General features: G+C 42.2%; 1 long non-coding RNA gene across 1 annotated transcript; it reads right to left on the bottom strand.

Moving 5' to 3' along the window:
* Positions 1 to 4,591: 4,591 nt before the first annotated feature.
* Positions 4,592 to 5,445, bottom strand: LOC129582502 (uncharacterized). Its single transcript, XR_008689635.1, has 3 exons — positions 5,222 to 5,445; positions 4,906 to 5,013; positions 4,592 to 4,677 (listed from the first exon to the last, which is right to left on the bottom strand). It is a non-coding gene; the product is annotated as an uncharacterized LOC129582502 (long non-coding RNA).
* Positions 5,446 to 6,000: the final 555 nt, after the last annotated feature.

The raw sequence follows: 6,000 nt of genomic DNA, 5'->3' as shown, positions 1-6,000 counted from the left end.
GGAAGAGTGTTTCACAACGCGCGGAAAGGTTGCATGTACTCAACCGCGGAGGGAGGCTGCTTTGTCACTAGCGGAAAGGGTGGCGGAGGAGCTCAACTCTCACCCGGGGCAAGAGGTCGGATACGAAAAAGGTTACGCTCAGAAAGAACAGCTAATTTTCTTGCTAAAATGTCAAAGATATACAAATTTTAAGAAAACAGCAACGTAAAACCTTTCTTTCTTTAACAAGTGAAGACATAATCTTTACAAAGTTTTACATAATTTAACAGGTACCGTAAATTTTCTGTAAATGGGTACACTGTCCGCTTTAGGACTGCACAAGCAGGGAAACAGTCATAAAGCGACAGGACGGCGATACCTTACTGCGAGAATGCCTTTTGGATCCTGATTGACTCTTTATGATGTGGTAATGTTGGATCAGGCTCATGAGCGAACTCTGCACACCGACGTCTTTCTTAGACTGATAAAAGCGGCCCATGAAATGCGCCCCGCTATCAGATGTACTGTAACATCGGCCACCCTGGACGTCCAGAAATTCAGCGAATACTTCGACAACGCGCCCGCCTTCCTTATTCCCCTTCCTTATTCAAAAATTTTATTTAAAGGAGTATAACTATACGATTTATATAATTGTATTTATTAGCTGTCGTGTTATTTGAGATCTTCGTTTACAGAGTATGCCGAGATACTCGGGTGGCCAACCGCGCTTCCATACAAGGTCCTGGACGAGAAGGTGGTTGCAGGGCACAAACTTCTTAAAATCACACACGTTGGTGTAAGACAGTGCCTTCACTCGTATGTCCCTGAGCGCTATTTCCTGTTCCGAATTGGTGCAATTAATAATTTTACTGCCATGAATAACAGCGAGAACACCCTTACCATTTACGGGATTAAATATGTCGTCGATCCAGGTTTTGTTACGCAAGAGGTCTACAGTTAGAAAACGGGTACTCCTGCGAGTAATAGTTTTGAGTTTTAACCGCCTTCAATAGTCCTTCAGGTAAGATCTGTTAGAAGACCATTGCTTAAAGGTTTTCCGCTTATTAATCTTAAATTTATGCAGTTGGAAGAAATTTGTAGAAATGAGTAGTTTGCCCTGAGAAGTGCGATTGCGGAATACGAAAAAAACTTTAAGCGGGCGGTTACTACGATCATTGAGTAACCGACGACAAGACAATCGAGTTTGGTACCGGAAGGCGGAAGGCTAAAATCGGACTTGGGAAAGCAGATGACTATGCACAAATACTACACACAAATTCCCAGTTTGCATACTTGTACCAATGCTTTAGGCACGCTTACTGGAGTTAAATCGAATGCTATGAAAACGCTATGTTTTTCTCAGGGGATGCTTAAGCTTTACCACGCAAAATGCGTCAGCAACAGTTCAATACGTTGCCTCCACCATTCTGCAGGCCAAGTAGCCATTCATTTGTACCACTAATTATTTCATTCGCTTATATTCGATTTCAGTTCCGACTAGACTTGTTTGTTACTGCCGGCCACTTCGCACAATAATATGCAAGTTGCACTGTACACAATACACAAATGACGTACGAGGAGGAGTAAAGCATCTTCGAACTTCGGTAGCGCGTTCGAATGTCAAGGCTCTTTGAACACTGTGCGTTGAGTGTGCAACAGCATGATTCATTTAACAGCGAACTGCGGAAGGCTGGCAGTCCACATTTAACTTGGCCACTATCAATCATAGCACTCATCCACGGGTGACGGTCACGTTGCACGTAGATGGGCAACCTTCCACGGTTGGCTGTTAAGAGAATCATGCCGCCGCACAATCAACGCACAGTATTCAAAGGGTCTTGACATTCGAACGCGCTACCGAAGATGCTTTACTCCTCCTCGTATGACCTTGCTAAAAACTGTCATCGGACTGAACGGAACTCACTTTGCCTTTGAAACCTTAAAACCTTGGAGACATTACACTTTCGGTAGCGCCAACTTCCGGTGGCGCATAACCAAAGAGCTTCAACGGTCATCGGATTGGGTGTTTAATTAGCACTGTTTAATAATCGACAAATTTAGTATGATTGGGTGTACCCGTACGCTATTTGCAGAAAAGGACAAACCCTGCCAGATAAGCGAAACCAGGGTATTCGGACATACATTCCGGCGGTATAATTGTGTACCTGTTTGGTAATATCAACCAGTTGCCTCCTTCACTTGATCGACTATACTAAGGCGACGGTTTTGCTGGAGACTTTGCGGACTACGGCCAAGCGATTTGTCGTACAGCTTTCAGTAAATGCTTATCCTGCAGACCTTCCACCCGCAAAGCGGGATTCATATTGATTAGAAACACCTACGAATGCATTGGACCGGATCAGCACTGGAGATTCAACAGAAAGAGACCATAATAAAATGACCACGAGAGTTTACTTGCTTTTGCCGACTGAGAAACAGATCCATACTTCTGTCCGACGCGCGCTGCATGTTTTTGCAGAAAACGAGCCAGCCTATGATTTAGAATAAAAGCGCTCTCCTTGAGTTAAATAAGCCAGTGGAAAAGACACGGGCAGAACAAAACGGGACCACTGTGGCAACAAATGTGTTGTGGACGACTACCACAAAACAAATAGTTTACATCAGTGGTACGTAATAAATGCTATTTGAACGAGTGAAGAACAAGCGATGGGACTTCAGCCAGCACTTCATTTGTCAAGACGAAGCAGCGTCATGCGGGAATGCGGCTTTAGGGTGTGTGCGGGTATAGTTTATGAGCCGGGTACTTCGCCGTCAGATTCGTTTCCTAACACAATACTGGTGGGATTTGACAAGTACACCGGACCCACATTTCCTAACAACTGCGTACCTACAGCCCCAATTGTCACAAAATGGACGGAAAATTCGGAAAATTGCATTAGGACCCAGTTTCCGTTAACGTTAGCATGGGCCAATAAAATACATAAAGGCCAAGAAATAACTTACGAGAAAGCAGTTGTCCATATTGGTGAACGAGAATTCGCATCCGGCCCTATCCTCGTCGGCTTTTCCCGTGTGAAAACGTGGAGTGGAATCGATAGAGCCACTGTTTCCGCTGAAGAGCCTTAGTACATTATCCGTATCTCTCAAAGGAGAAGAGAGATGCAGCTTGTACGCCACCTTTTTAATAAAACCATAAATAAAATTAACAATAAAAATTAACAACACCAATAAAATTAATTAAGTTACCGTAGATCTCGAATGTGCAGCACCCTCTAATAAAAAAGGTCACCAAAAAAAAGCTGTTTAAAACGGAAACGGAAAAAGAAAAAAACGGAAACTTTCCAAATGATTGTCTAATCATATTAATCCGCCTACTATCCGCAAAGTACAATTGACTATCACTGCCTGCTCGCGGCAAATTCAGCACCTAATGCAGTTTTCAACGCTATGGCATTATCCAAGAAAAAACTTCTTTATGTACGAGCACTGCTGCATTCTATTAAAACTCGGGAAATAATAAAGCCCACCTAAATTTTCACAAACGAATCTCCGAACTCAGACGAGCTACCCACTTTCTGGGAATCGATTGTTGACCATAAGAGCGGAAGCCGAAGGTGACTTTTGTTACATATACCACAGTTAGTAAAAGCAAGAATTATTCGACATGTCTATACTCTGTGTATACTTAATTATGTTTTTGGCTTCGGCGCTTCGCTTCGGTCTTTAACTGTAGTGCTAGCTAACAGCGGTGCGCTTCACAAGTTTACTGATAATTTAAAGAAACGCAGATAATGTTCCTGCTTACCGCTCTTTCACGAAAGGAAAATCTAAATAAAGTAATACTGACTAACATACAGTAGTACGCATTGATCGATACATACAGTTTGCACCCAGATTCTTGATCACACATGCGTTGCCGTCAAAATGGCTTATCCAAACTCGTGGGTACACATCAACCATGATATGATGATAGAAGCAGCATAGGCGTCCAGCGGCGCGCTCTGCGTTTTGTCACGTCCCATCTGGACTTCCGGACTGTAAATGTTTACGTCATAATAAATTACAAAAAAATCACAATATATAGAAAAATTTCTAATTACCGTATACTTAATACTAACAGAACCACACGTTTTCATAACTCCAACAGTACTTAATGAAATAATTTTTTAAATACAAATTTATCGAAAACAAAACGCTTCGAAAGCGATTCTTTGAACCATTCAGCCAAAACAATAATTCTGGGTAAATACATCAGCCAAAATAAAACCCTGGCAAACAGCACCATGTCACTCGAGTACAAACAAATCACAAGATCGCATCAGTAACCATATTGACATACCGATAATAATTCCATAAGAAATAGTAAAAATTAATTCCAGTGGTGAAAGCACTTCACTTGCAACCAAAGGAAACAATCAAGGCGCACACAATCGTAACGATATCCCAGCCGGACTTGACAATTAAATAACTGGAGAGCGGACCTACATATGCAAACCAATCGTTGATACACGTATTATTATACACGATAATATTAAAATCAAATATTTCTGACACAAATGCAACGCAAAAGAATATGCTAGAAATACGTTAGCCAGCTCACCACCGATCATTTTATCCGATACAGGAAGGAACACATCCTTGCGCTTTGATTAGGGAATATAGGAGACGGAATACCAAATCATGGTCAGGAACTGCTTAGCGGATAAAATAATTATCCAGTCAGATCATGCGATCAGCCTAAGCACAAAAAACGAAGACTAATGTTAACCATCATTATTTTACACGGTGACAACGCGTGTTTTAGACTATTTTTGTAAATTAACAGCACAAAATTAAAGCACGTGCGTTCCATACTAAAGATGATTCCGAACGTGCAGAAAAGCATCGGCAATGTGAATAACAGTGAAGGAATCCATGGGAAACATAAACAAAAAACACTTTGTAACGGAAACACGGTTCACTTACAGATCTTTATAAAATGTCGACGCTGTAGATATATAATTGTTCAGCGGATCCGCACAACATTCAGCAAGGGATACGATGCTGGTTACAGGGGCAGCTTGTACGTTTCATCTGAAATTATTAAATAAAATAAAACGACAAGAATTGCACTTACTTTGATAGTCGATAAATAACCAACACAAATAATATTTCTAAGAGAATTTGGCAACTGCAAATCAATGACAATTTCAACAGAAAGTAATTCGCTATGGTAATATCACATATTTTGTTATAAATACGAATGAGTACTCGGTAAATATTTGCAATCTGCAAGGCCTACCTGCAAGAACGCCAGACCCGTTCTCTCGTCTTTTCTGCTCCCTTGTCCGCCTTCGCGCACGTATCAGTCGAAACCCTTCTAGCCCGCCGTCGTCCCCGCGTCCGCTAGTGGGCTCCGCATCAGCCACAGCCCCGCGTTCGCCACAGGCGAGCTTCCGTCGCTGGCCCCCGCGTTCGTCATTACCCCTGCTTTCGCCACAGCCCCGCGTCCGCTACAGTACTGTTTCCTCCTCCACTGCCCCAACGTCCGTCGCCCCCCCGCGCTCTGCCGTCGCCCCCACGCCCGCCACCACTTCCGTTGCCCACATAGTCCTGACTTCCGGTCCCCCTAACTCCCTCCCCCACCGCCCCTGTACCTACTGCCCCTAGCTGTAACTACTGCCCCTGGATATGTTTTGATTGATTTAACGGATCTTTAACAATAGAGTGAGTAAAGTTTAATCACAAATATTCGGTTAATAAACAAAGCGTTAGTTAAATGTGCTAAAAATTAAAAAAAATGCAAAATCACAAGGAAAGCAATCCAGCTAACGAAAAAAAACATTTTTTATTAAACTGGTAAAAAAATCCTGCCAATTCGGCAGCCTGTTCGTGCATTTCGTCGGTCATCGCGTCCACAAAGGCGCGCAATGGCACGAATTATATATATATATATATATATATATATATATATATATATATATATATATATATATATATAAAATAAAAAAGCTACGTAATTAAAGTACTTACGGTTTCCGCGGCGGGCACATTCCCGCAAGAACTGAATGTCTTGCTCCG

Source organism: Paramacrobiotus metropolitanus, unplaced genomic scaffold (genome assembly GCF_019649055.1).
Source record: "Paramacrobiotus metropolitanus isolate TYO unplaced genomic scaffold, Prichtersi_v1.0 Parri_scaffold0000007, whole genome shotgun sequence".
In the NCBI taxonomy this organism is placed as follows: domain Eukaryota; kingdom Metazoa; phylum Tardigrada; class Eutardigrada; order Parachela; family Macrobiotidae; genus Paramacrobiotus; species Paramacrobiotus metropolitanus.
The sequence above is the reverse complement of the archived record's forward strand: the minus strand, read 5'-3'. Positions and strand labels throughout refer to the sequence as shown.